We start from the raw sequence: 13,544 nt of genomic DNA, 5'->3' as shown, positions 1-13,544 counted from the left end.
GCCGTCTATGGGGTCGCACAGAGTCGGACACGACTGAAGCGACTTAGCAGCAGCAGCAGCAGCAGCAGCTTTTCTTTGTTAAGAGTTGTAAAAGCCTATGATATGATTGCTGGAACTTTGAGTTCAGCAGTTGCTAAGTACCTGCTGCTGTGTTTCATGCTGTAGGTCTGGACTTTAGGGTTATAGTCAGATCAGTCTGATCGCTGAGTCTGACACGGGAGACAAATGTATTCAAATAATTGCCATTTTGTGTTATTCATACATAGAGGTTCAGAGGATCCTGGAACATCATTTTAGTCTGGTTCCCTAATTTTCTATCGGAAGCAGCTTTGACCCAGGGTAGACTGGTTTGAGTAATGCCAAAAGAACTAGAACCTGGTTTTTTTTGATGATTGGCCTGAAATATGGTCTCTGTCTATCCTTGAAGACATATAATTCCTATCTACTTGAAACCCACTTCTTTGGTGATGTTCCCTTGACCTCCCTCTTTCCTTCGATATCACTTAAACTATTTTGTCCTTGTATTTACTGCGCTTTATGGATGATCTTACATCCTCTTTTAGATCTTGAATGTGATTATCAGGACAGGCACCATGCCAGCTTCTGTCTCCGTACCTGTCTCATTTCCTGTTCTCAGCACAATATAAATGTCAGGTTTAATTGAGCCTTACAGTAGGACAAATTAAGGTTGACTCTGGCTCTCCAGAGATACATTGGACAAAGACGCCCGGACAAATCACCTGTCTCTACATCAATAAAAATTCCTAACATTTAGGCCACGTGGATACATATACTGTATTTGGAATCTGAATGAAGTCAGGTACAATTTGATGGCTAAGTTTTGGAGGCGCTAGGCACGCACTTGCAACAACATTCTGGGAGAAATTGTACGAATCGGGAGGCTCGGCCCGCCCGCTGCCCCGCGTAGCGGCGGCCTTTCTGTGCGCGGGGGGGCGGGACGGGGCGGGGCTGCGCAGGGGCGCTGCGCGACGGCTCTGTTGCCGGAACTAGTCCGAGTCGCGCGCCGGGACGCGCGCAGCCCGCCCCGCGACGCGCGCAGCCCGCCCCGCCCCCTCCCCGCGGGTGGAAACAAAAGGGTATCCGCGCGCAGAGACCAGCCGAGGGGGCGAGGGGCGGAGCGTCTGGAGGTCTTGCACCCTGGGCTCGCTAGGTTCGTTCCTGCGAGGGGTCGGAGTGGGCAGGTGGGCGACCCAGAGCCGAGAGTGGGAGGGCCGCGTGCTCGCGCATCTTGCGGCCTGGCGCCGGGGGGCGTCGCCTGCGCGCGCAGCGGAGCGTAGTGCGCCGGCGCGCGGCGAGTCCTGTCTTTGAGCACCGGGGCGGGGCGTGGCGGGGCGGGGCCCCTCGTGCAGCGGTGCGGGGCCGTGCGGCGGCCCGGGCGGTTAGGGCGCGGGGGCGGAGAGGATGGAGCCCCCGAGGCGTTAGCCGACTCTGTCAGCTCTGGGCGTGCAGCCGTAGTTTTGTGGCGCGGCCCGTGTGATGGTGCCGGGAGGAAGGAAGCGCCGTGATAGCGCCTGGGTCGGAGTTCGGGTTCCGGGGTTGAGAAGGCCCGGGAACGGAAGATCTGGCGAGCTGGCCGCTGGCTGGGCGAGCGGTCACAATAGGAGGCGGCGGCCCAGCGAGGAGCCGCGGGAGTAGCCCCGCAGGGCGGAGCCTCCCCTCGCAGGTACTGGCTGCCGCAGCCGTTGATTCCCGCGCGAGGGCGGGACTGACCGAGCCTCGGGCGGTTAGGAGCCTGCGGGGCCGCGCTAGGGATGTGGTTGCTTGGTGTTCAGCGGGGCGCGGCCGGGCCGCCCGGCGCTCTTTGTTCCCCGGGCAGCGACGAGGAGGTGCGGGCACAGCCCGAGGGAGCGCCAGCCCACCGCCGTCTGGTGATGGCCTGGCTCTTTTGCTCCCTCCCTGTTTGCCCAGGCGCAGGTGAAATGATGTCACTCAGGAGAACGCAGAACCCGGTCCGAAGGGTCCTCTCTCGCGTCCTTCTGCAGCCGCGGGTTTCTGAACAGGGTGCGTTTTGTTCTAGGGGATGGAAGTTCTTCCTTTCAGGGCTGAGGAATGAAAGAGGTTGGTTTTGAGCCGAGAGTTTTTCACATTATTGAGGGATAAAGAGAATAAAGTTTTCATTTGCGTGTGCAGGACTTGTAAGACCGTGCTGTTTATTTGTGCTGCAAAAATGATGTATTAAGTTGGGTGTGTTAATTTTCCACTGTAAGTAGAAACAAAATGTAATCTTTAATTGCCTTTTCTGATTTCTTACGAGGCGTACTTAACACAGGAAGATTTAAGTGTATGCAACTCATTCACAATGGTTTATTACCTTAAAATTGCAAGACTTTTTGGATCCTGTTTGGCCTTGATTGCAGGTACTGTTAACACAATTACCGCAGAATTCCTTTAAATAGCTCCCAGCCTTGGTAACTAGGCTTAAAAAATTTTTTTTAATCCATTCCCTCAGTTTTTAAGAAATCAAAACAATGAGCATCTAGAGACAGTTGGGATCAAATTAAAATTGTTTCTGCCTTCCATTAGGAAGAAATTTTGGGCTTCCTACAGAAGTAACAATACAAGACCAAATATAGGGATCAGATTATTTGCATTGCAGCAGGCATGTGCTTGTAATAAGATTAAATGGATTTTTAAGTAGAAATTGTATCCAGCTCTTGCTCGCTCATAAAAGTATTCCTGTAATATATTTGACTTTTTGAAGATCTGTTGAGCCTTGAATCTGTTAATTATAGGGGTTCAATTTTAAGTTGATATCTATAATTTTCTTTAAGGCTTGTTTCTAAAAGACTTGGTGGCCTTTAGAGGCTGTAGTTGAATAAATTTTGCCGGAAATGAGCTGTGTGGGCCTCAGGTTCTTATCTGTAAAATAGGAGTTGGATTTAAATTATCTTTGTGGTCCCTCCCCTTCTGATACCTTCTGTGGCTCTGAAAGGTAGTGTGTTCCTATACTTGTTGAATTTCATATACTCATCCTGTTTTTATAGTTAAACTAAGTTGGAAGTTATTAATTTGAATAAATATTGAGGATTTTCTATACTAAAGTAACCTGATTTTTGAGGAGTGGATGGACAGAGGGTGACACAGTTAGATATACTTGAATATGTTAGCATCATAATGTGGAGTGTAGGCTTATTGTGTCTCTGCCAACTGCTTTGGATGAGGCTTAGTTACATCACTGGTCTGTTTTTATTTGTGCTCATTTTTTACTTTTCCCTGCAAGGCTGAGAGTGAGAAATATGAGTGAGAAATCCTCAGATAAAAGTCTCTGAAATAATTGATCAGCATGGGAAGATGATTGATCTTTGCCTTCTACTTCCAGTCTATCCCATCTCTTTCTCGCTATGCTGCCCCAGTTTTGTTTAAGCCAGCACCATTTTGTAATTCATTTTGCTGGTAAGGCAGCTCTTAATTAGGCCTGTGATTGTTGTGCAGTGTCTAGGTCTGCTTACTAGTTTTCTAGTTGTTTTTCTACTAACCGCATATATCAGACATCCGTTTTCATGTTGTCTTGCTTAAATCATAGCTTGCTTACTTTATTCTCTGGACAGAGTATATAGATTGTAAACACACGTTTGAACTCTGTAGTTGTAGTCTAGTTCATTTGTTCAACAAATGTGAAATTCTTAACATCACATTGTCTATCTGGAAATCAGGCAAATGCTTGAACTCTATAATAATAAACAAGTAAGAAATTGGGACAAGTAGACAAAGAGGGGCCATATACACAGCCTTGTCTTTCCCCCTGCTCTAATGTCATTTCATGTTCCTTTTTAAAGGATCTGAACACTTTTCCTTCTCCCCTCTAAGTTAGGGGACCCTGTTACCCTCATTTATTTCTGCTGAATTTACACCTTAGTAGACTGAATCTCTTTGAGGGCGAGAAATATTTCTTTTGTTTTCTTAGTATCTAGCATATGATAGATAGGCAATAAATATTTGAATTATTATTTTTATTTAGTAAGATTTATGAAGAGCTCAGTCATACTTCATCTTTTCGAATGTTTATGTGTGTAAGTTTTTACTGATTTGGACTGTTCCTGGTTTAGGTTTTCCAAATCCATATAATTCTTAGAAATCTTGAAGAGATGGTTTAGAACAATTTACAAAGCGACAACAACTTTGAGGTTACCAGCTTAAGTAAAATGGTTTAGAAACACTTGCTTAAGGGGAGAATAATCCGTGTGCTGGTAAATCCTGGATTGTGAAAGTGAACGAAATAAAAACTTAATAGTAGAATGTATAACTCTTATTTTTCCTAACGTTTATGTTCACCAGTTGAGTACATGGAGTGGTTAGAGACTTAGTTGCACCTTCTTCACCCCTCCCCATTAATTTGTGTGACTAAGGGGTGAGAAAGAAGGGTGGAGCCTTTCAGCTATTTTCACCAACCCTGATTTTGCTCTGCTCCCCTAAAGACATGGATCCAATTTGTTGTTGCCCTGACTCAAGAATGGGAATAATAATTTTTTTTTTTTTGAAAGTATCCCAGTGCTGGAAAGTAATGATTCTTCTCAGGTAAGTAGTACCAGTTCTTAAATGGTTTAACAACTGCATAATAACACATACCATAAACTGACTTAATAAATACTTACTTGTTAAATGTTTAGATTACTTCTAGTTCCCTTTGAAATTGTTGCTTTGATGTGATCAACATACTTATGCATATAACTTTTCTCGTATTTTGGAATATAACCTGAGAATTTATCAGATGAAAGAACAATGATTTGAACTGTTAAATAAAATCTCCCTGATTACTTTCCAGGAGAGTAGCATTTGCCATCGTGGAAGCAGTGAAAATATTTGGATTTTTGTATAATTTGGATTTGACCTCTTCATTTTTTAGGTACCCAGACTTTGACCAAAAGGAGTAAGGGACTTGTTAGAGTCAACAACCAAGCACCTAACTCATCATCTTTTGTTCTTGCCTTTTTCCTGTTAGCCTATGATTTTACTGCCTTTGAGCAGTTGGTATGCAACTTGTAACAGTGAACAGTTGTGGTGTTTTTTTTTTTCTGGAGAGTACTGACCATTTTGGAGAAGGAGGTTTGGCCTTTTGAGCAATTTATTTTGTGGAAAGTACACATTATTTAATACTGGCTAGAGGTCATCATACACTTGTATAATCTCTACTTTTATGAGAAAAATGTAAATGAACAAAGAAGGAAGCTGTCATCAAAAGTGATTTTTGCCTGTGGCTGATTCACATTGTTGTATGGGCAGAAGCCAACACAATATTGTAAAGCAGTTACCTTCCAATTAAAAAAAAAAAATACCATACGGGATTTTGTTAGTTTTAAAGGAGTCATACATAGTAAGCTTCTAGCACAGTAATCAACCAACATTGGAGGAAGCTGGTTCTGGGACTATGTGGACCTAAGTCCTATGTTATTTTTAACACAATAACTACTGTAATTTACCACAGTGATGATAATAATAGTACACTCTCTTAACACTGAGGTTAAGTTGTTGGTAGTATGGCTACCAGGCTGGGGAAAGGCCACATTAAATAGAAGATGGCCTTAAAATAGTAATGTGTTGTTGCTTAAAAGGTTAAAGTGTTTTTTGTAATTTCAGTCTTATAAAACAGGAAACAGTTATGCTGGATGAACTAATCATATTGTTATATGTAACATTAAAAATGCAAAGTGTGTGGAGTTACAGGCTCAATCCCATCTCAGGGATGTTTCATGGCAGGACTTCTAAAATACGGTTGCATCCTGAGAGAAGGCTGAAGTTACCATGTCTTTGTAATGCTCGGCAGTTGGTATGTTAGGGGAAAGTAGAACTGTATTGATTTTCAGATACTGTATAACCTGACTAATTTTAACTGAGGGAGAGTTAGGGAAGTAGTAGAAGTCAGAAACAATTTCCAAGGAAACATTAATTTTTAAGTACTTAAAATAGCTTTAAGTAAATAGGCATTGTGGAATAGTTGCTAGTTACCAATCCAACTAGATAGATTACAAAGAAGAATGTTACTTTAAAAATTCTGCAATTAGAAGGTGGTTTAGTGGGTTGAGTCTGAGTCTTAGAACCAGATTATGGCTCTGGTATTTATGTTTCACTTTAAGCAAACAAGTTGGTTAACCCTAACTTGTACCATATAAAGATCAGAAAGCCCAGTTTGATTCCTGGTGTGAAGTTTACTATTACCGAATTGAGGTTTTAAAAACTGCTGTATTGCTTAGGTTGTTGTTTTTTTTTTTTTTAAGTTTTAATTTATGTCTTTCATAAATTAATACAGAATTTTTCTCCAGAATTCTGGAGAAGAAACTTTGTTTGAGTATGGTACCCAGTTTTTATTCTGTTATGTACATATTTGTTGTGCTGGTTTTCTGTTGTGTGTAACAAATTGCCACAAGTTTAGTAGCGTAAAGCAAATCTTGTTGCCTTACAGTTTCTGTGGATCAAAGTCCTGGTATGGGTTAGCTCTAGAGCCTCTGTCAGGGTCTTATTTGGCTGGGCTCTGATTTTATTAGGGACTTACTGTCCTCTTCCAAGCTCATTGTTGTTGTTATAACGTGGTTCTTGTGATTATAGGACTGAGGCCCCCCGTTTTCTTTGAGGGGATCTTGATCTTAGCTAGCTATCAACTGATGACCACTTTTAGCTTGTAGCTGCCCTCAGCTCTCTACCATTCACATGCCTTCTCAGCACATAGCAACTTCGTCTGTAGGGTTGGCAGGAGAATCTCTTTAAGAAGTGCTCAACTTCTCTTTTGAGAGCTTTCTCTGATTAACTCAGGCCTACCCAGGATAACCTCCCCTTTGATTAACTTAAAATTCACAGGAATCTTAATTATATCTGAAAATCCTTTCACTTCCGTGAAGGGGTTTGTATAATTTAGATCATCTAACTGAACCCAATCAGGGGAATGAAATTCACTGTGTTTACAGTCCTCCCCACATACCACGCAGGGTTGGAGGTACACCCCAGAGGTGGCAATCTTGGAGGCCGTCTTAGAATTCCCTCTTCCCTTCTCTCTCCTTTTCTCTCCCCTTTCCCCTCTCCCCCTATGTCTGCAAGGACCAGGGTTTGTCAGTTTTTTTATGTATTAACTGAAATTTGTTTTCCCAGCCAGCTTTTGTACTAGCAGTTTGTAAGCGTGCTGCTCACACTTTTTAAGTTTGTAAGACTGCTTAAGTGATAGTTGATGGTATGTCACCTTATTAAAACACTCTTCAGATGTACTTATTGTGCAGATTATAAACTTGTAGAAAGAACATGAAGCCTGCATAAAGGAACAGGCCATTTTGAGAGAGAATTTCTTTAAAGTGGTAAAAGCACTCCTTAGATTGAATGAAGTCAGGAATGTGAAAAATACTTGTTCCTGTGAAATATTTTCTTACTCCTGCCCTCAGATAAACCCGTGGCTCCTACCTCTATTTTTTTTTTTTTTAAACAAGAATAAGCTCCTTGCGGGTGGGATCCTTGTTTTCTTTTCTAACATAACTCTTTGCTTATAGGAGGCAGTCAGTAAATATTCCTTGATTCAGTCATTCCTGCTTCATCACAATGGTAAAGGACATTAACACATGCATGTTTATAGTACAGAGGTGAGCTTTAGTTCATGTCCAAAGCATTTTGTGGAGCAGTACTAATAAATTCTAAAATTACTGCCTTCAGTCCTAGGAAGGTCTTTGGAAGTAGTTATTTTCTTATCAACAGGCCTAGTTATCTGTTGATCAGGCTCATAGCAAGCCAGAAAGAAAAATTTCTAAAGGGGCTGATGAAGTTTATTATAGCAGCATTATTCATATAATTAGCCTGCCACTTTATGATCTGTCTATTCCTTCCTCTCTGGCTACTTCCTTACTGACCAGTTACGCTGATCATTTCATAGTTTTCTTGACAACACAGTTTCTTACCAATTACCTCTGCATTGCACTAAAATGGACCATTACCACAGAAAGGTACTTTTTTATACTGTATGGTGATTTGCTTTTCTTTTTATTGCATATACTTCTTGAAGGTAGAAAATCATGACTGTGTTTTTGTTTAGTGCCTGTTACAGGATAGACACTTACATGTAAGGGAATGATTGTAGCAATGAAACGAAAAAACAAGACAGCCTTAAAGCACATGGTCTTTAAGGGGCAAGCAGGTCCACAGATCTTAATCCCAAAAGGCAGTTCACTCCACAGCACAGTGGAATTGTGATACTCATGTCTGATCAAAAATGCTACAGGTCAAGTATATTTACGTATGAGTTTAGGGCATTAACTCACAGTCTAGTCAAGCATTTAAAACATGCAGGCATTTACTTTGAGGCTTATGATCTTGTCCTTTATTCATTAAGTAGGTTCCTAGGTTTGTGTTGAATAAAGCTGAGGTCTCCACAATATAAATCTTGTTTTTTATACCTGTGATCGCTATAGAAATTTGGCCATAGATGTTCTAAAATCTCTCTCCCCTTGCCTGATAATTTGGAAGGTTAACTAAAAAAGAGAATGAAAAATTAATCATAGCCAGGTTAGACACTAATCTTTCTGTACTTAAGTGATTTTTACTTCTGGTTTTCTTGACATGAAATCTTATCTGTCATTTAAGATTTCAGAATTAATGCCAGCAAGAAAGATATCGATAGGTACTACATGGGAAACATAGGAAGGACTTGGCATTCTTGAGCAGTGCTGTTTTGCCTTTAAAGAAAGTTTTTATGAGAGATCCATTGCCAGAGGCAGTCTTTGTCTTCCTTATGTTTGTTTTGATGTTTAAGATTAATTTTTTATTTCTTTTGCTCTGCTAACAAAATCATCAAATACCTAGAAAATCCAGACTGTCCTTCATAGGCATGATTCTCCACATTGGTGCAGCTAGCCATGAACTATCCTTTTCTTCTCCCTCTTTTTCCCAGATATCTCCCGGGGCCAATTCAGCACCTCTACCTGGCCATCCTAACAAGGTGATTTGTGAAAGGGTGAGACTTCAGAGCCTGTTCCCTCTCCTCCCAAGTGATCAGAACACTACCGTTCAAGAGGATGCTCACTTCAAAGCTTTCTTCCAGGTTCTTATATATTTACCCTTTGCCTTCGTAGGGCTGAAAGTCACAAGATACATAACTAGGTTGTCTCTAGGAAGGCTTGAACCAACATTCTTGGTATCTTCCTACTTCTTATTTTCTGTTGTTTGTGGGAATAAGTATTCTTCTTAGAGGACATCTTTAACTTATCAGCCAGCTTTTCTGAAGAATGTTTGTCTTCTCTTGAGCTGCTGTTACTATTTGACCACTTAATATTCTTGTTTTTTAATCTTTTGGTCTTAATCATGTGTCCTAATAGGTCAAGTTCTGTAGGAAAGTAGAAGACATTACAGAATATGTGAAATAATAGAAGCATGTAAGATATTTTTTAAAGCCATCACTGCTTTGATAGTAATGCACATTACAGACTTTGATAGATAATGCATATTTTAAAGAGAAAATATGGTAACTTGCCTTCTATGACTTTTGATATCTGTGGGTAAATGTGTTTAAAATTTCATTACATGTGAAATGAAAACAAATTAAGGTATAAATGGATTTAAACTATCATTAGGTTATTAATAAGATTAATAGGATGTGCTCACAGAAATCATTGACTACTGTATTTAAAATCCATTACTCCCCGGTTCAGTAACGGAAGTCATCATTACCAGAAAGGAGACTTAAGTTACAGAATTGCTTCTGGATACTAGGGTTGTGGGCCAAGACATGTAATTGTACATGCTGAGGTAGTGAGAGTTGCTGATGAAAGCTAGGACTTCTGGATAGAGCCGGCTTAGTTTCTGTTCATGTGGGAGTGGTAGGTTGGGACTTGAGACTCCTTCTGGAAGAGAAGTGTTTGTGACACATTGGAGAGGTAGGATTTAGAAGTTGATGCAGATGAGGGTAGGTGTATAGGTGATCTAGGGCTCTTCAGTCGGTTAGTCCTTGTTGATACTGTGTGACAGGTTCTCTGCTTCGCATGTGTGGTCTCCTTTTGTTTCTAGCCATCATAATAAAGTTCATCTGGATGGTTTTCTAGATGAAGAAAGAGCCTCAGAGAATCTCACTGAGATGCCCGATTTATATATCTAGTTATTAACAGAATAGAGACTCAAATCCAACTTCAGTTATTTCTTATCTCTGTCATACCACCTCATGGGTATTTCTGTCAACACAGTTCACTGTATGTTAAAAGACGTCGTTTATTGAATTGCATGACATATTGACTGCTGTTTTGAATACGGCATTAGCTGCAAGAACTTGATCTTTAGTAGTAACTAATGAAATTGACTTCATACCTTCACTACTGCCTCCAGTAAACAGTTATTTGACACTTTCTGTGTTCTCTGTACTTCCTCTGAGTCTTTAAGCATTAAGGTAACATTAACTAAACTCAAAGAATAGCTGCCAAATGCAGTAGATTAAAACCGTATTTTGAAAATAAAACCAAAAGTTTAGCCAGTTCCACTTGAGTGTTAGCAGAAAAGTGAAAGGTATTATTTTTTTATTTATAGTCGTAATTTAACTTAAACCTTACTTTGCTCTAACTTAAAAATCAGGCCCTCAGTGTACTTTGCTCCCATGAGAGACTGGAGATTTTCTTTGTCCACTTATTACCCCTACTACCACTGTTCCACGTGAAGAAAAGTAAATCCTTCTCACATCCCCTTTGAGATATTGTCAGGTACTTTTAACTAATTCTGACACCAAAATAGAGTGTGGTTTCCTAGTTGCTGTTATGGTTCTCATCATTATAAAACCTAGTTGCTATATGAAAAGGAGAGCCTGTGCAGCCCTATCCTGTCCTGAGAGCCACTGCCTTAACGCATTGTTTTCCCACAGCTTTGCTCCAAGCTGTTTTCCCTCGCAGCTCATTCTACTTTTACTTTCCCTTTTTACTCCATCCATTCCAAACAGAATCACCTTACCTTTTCCATTTTTCCCCCTAAAACACCCCCTCTACTTCATATTTTAGCTGAAACTATTCTCTTTTGTAAGGACATCATTTCTCCTATAGCCGTCTCTAGGAGTTAAAGAAATGATGGGCTTTCGAGCTTCAAGCGTGGAATTGGATGTGTAACGAGTAAGTAGGATGGTCACAGAGGTGAAGGCAAGTGTTGACACTCTCCTGGATCCTTGTTTGTAACCATCAGTCTTTGAACAAAAAGCTCATCCTCTTTTTGATCTCTTTTTTTGGTCCTTTTATCTTCACTACTTAACCGAGTTTGTATCACTATCCTTGTTTATTACTTTTTCACTCTGCTCTTTTTTTGCTTATTTTTCTAGTCAAAATATTTCAAATTTTACATGCTTTTTAATTTTTTAAAATTATGAAATATTTCACATATGCATGTTGTAAAGTATGAAGATGTATGTATAATTTTCAAAAATCTACCATCCAGCTTAAGAAATCACCTATTAACCAATATTTTTGAACATTTCTATAAAAATGATGGGTTTGTTTTTCTTGCTTTGAATTTTTTTTTTTACCAAAAGGTTTAAGAAGCACATTTACATCTCTATAAAAATAAGCCTATATTTAAAATTAGCATCAAAGTGTTTCTTGTCATTTTTTAAATTAAAATTAAGGCATAATTATAGTGGAATTCACCTTTTTTGGGTACAGCTCTGTGAGTTTTGACAAAAGCATACAGATGTGGAACCAATACAATCAAGATATGCTAGTTTCAGTACCCACCCCCACCCCCCCCGAAATTCTGTCACATCTGTTTGCCATTCAACCCCCTACAGTTTTAAAATTAGCAGTTTCATATAACACAGGGAGCTCGACTCTGTGCTCTGTGAGGTGGGATGAAGGGGGATGGGAGGAGGTTCAAGAAGGAGGGGATATATGTATACATATAGTTGATTCACTTCATTGTACAGCAGAAATTAACATAGTAAAGCAGTTACAATCCAACAAAAGTAAAATGAACAGTTACTGTACTACCAACCAATTCAGTGATTGTGAGTGAAGATCGTATGCTTTTATTAAAAAGTCAGGTGCATTGTGGAGAACGTGAATTTCAGATGTGGCACAGCCCTTGATTTCAGGAATGTGTGTGTGTATGTGTGTGTGTATTTAACATATATATGTTATTTTTAATATCCTTTTCCATTATGGTTTATCATAGGATAGCGAATATAGTTATTTGTGCTATACGGTAGGAGCTTGTTTATCCATTCTGTATATAAAAACTTACACCAGCTCACCCCAGCCTCCCATTTCATCCTCCAGCCCTCTCCCCCTTGGCAACCACAAGTCTGTTCTCTGTGCCCGTGGGTCTATTTCTGTTTTGTAGATAGGTTTGTTTGTGTCGTACTTTAGATTCCACATATAAGTGGTATCATATGGTATTTGTCTTTCTCTGACTTTACTTATTATGGTAATCTCTAGTTGCACCCATGTTACTGCAAGTTGCATTATTATTATTAATCTGAGTAGTATTTCATTTTATTTATATATTTTATATATATATATATATATATATATATATATAAATCACATCTTCCTGATTCATTCGTCTGTCAGTGGATAAGTTGTTTCCATGTCTTGGCTATTGTCTGTAGTGTTCCTATGAACATAGGGGTGAATGTATCATTTTAAGAATTTTGCTGGATATAGGCCTATATGCCTCAGAGTGGAAATGCTGGATTGTATGGTAATTTTAGTTTTCTGAGGAAACTCAATAGTGTTTTCAATAGTGGCTGTACCAACTTAGAGTCCCACCAGTACTGTAAGAGTTTCCCTTTTCTCAGGTGTGCATCTTAATACAGCTAGATAACAACTTTAATCTGTATATTTACTGAAGTTAGGTGATTGAAATTTGTTGATTTATACAAATAAATACATTGTTTCTGAAAGAGAAGACTAATTATTGTAAAAATGTCCATCAACAAGTTCATTGACATAATAAAAATTTCAGCCAAAAAATTAAATTTTTATTTTAGAACTTTACAATTATCCTTAAATTCATAAGGAAAATTAACAAAGGAAGCACAGGAACATTTCCCAAAATTGTCATAAAGGGAAATATGCCATAATGATACTAAATCATATTGTAAAGAAATAGTTCCATGTTGTTTAAATACAGTGGCTATTTTTCAACCCTCATTCTATATGACCTCTTAATTAGGTTGGTGAAAAAGTAATTGAGGTTTTGGACCGTGAATTTTAAATCATTGTAGCTAGGCTCAAACACATCTTTATTGATGAAAATGGGAATCATTACAATCAACAGATTTTTGCCAACGAGAAATAAGTTTGTTTATTCCCATAGCATAAAGATCTGTGCCTTGGGATTTGACTGACTCTTGGAAAGCATTTTCTGCCTCCTCCTGGTTGTGGAAGCATTTTCCCTGCAAAAAGATGTTGAGATGCTTGAAGGACGTGGCAGTCAGTTGACGAGAAGTCAGGTGAATATGGTGGATGAGGCAAAGCTTCGTAGTCCCAATTCATTCAACTTTTGAAGTGTCGCTTGTAAGATGTGCAATCAGATGTTGTTGTGGAGAAGAGTTGGGCCTGTTCTGTTGATGAGTGTTGGCTGCAGGCATTGCA

The 13,544-nt window shown here is 39.7% G+C and overlaps 1 protein-coding gene across 1 annotated transcript in view; it reads left to right on the top strand.

Moving 5' to 3' along the window:
• Nucleotides 1-1,587: 1,587 nt before the first annotated feature.
• The window catches only part of RNF38 (ring finger protein 38), a 62,233-nt gene continuing 50,276 nt past the window's right edge, over nucleotides 1,588-13,544 (top strand). The window contains exon 1 of the mRNA XM_068973686.1: nucleotides 1,588-1,684. The gene's annotated coding sequence lies outside the window, so the exon portion shown is untranslated. The remainder of the gene's footprint in view (nucleotides 1,685-13,544) is intronic.

Source organism: Capricornis sumatraensis, chromosome 6 (assembly GCF_032405125.1).
Source record: "Capricornis sumatraensis isolate serow.1 chromosome 6, serow.2, whole genome shotgun sequence".
NCBI classification, from domain to species: Eukaryota; Metazoa; Chordata; class Mammalia; order Artiodactyla; family Bovidae; genus Capricornis; species Capricornis sumatraensis.
This window is presented reverse-complemented; position numbering and strand designations above follow the sequence as displayed.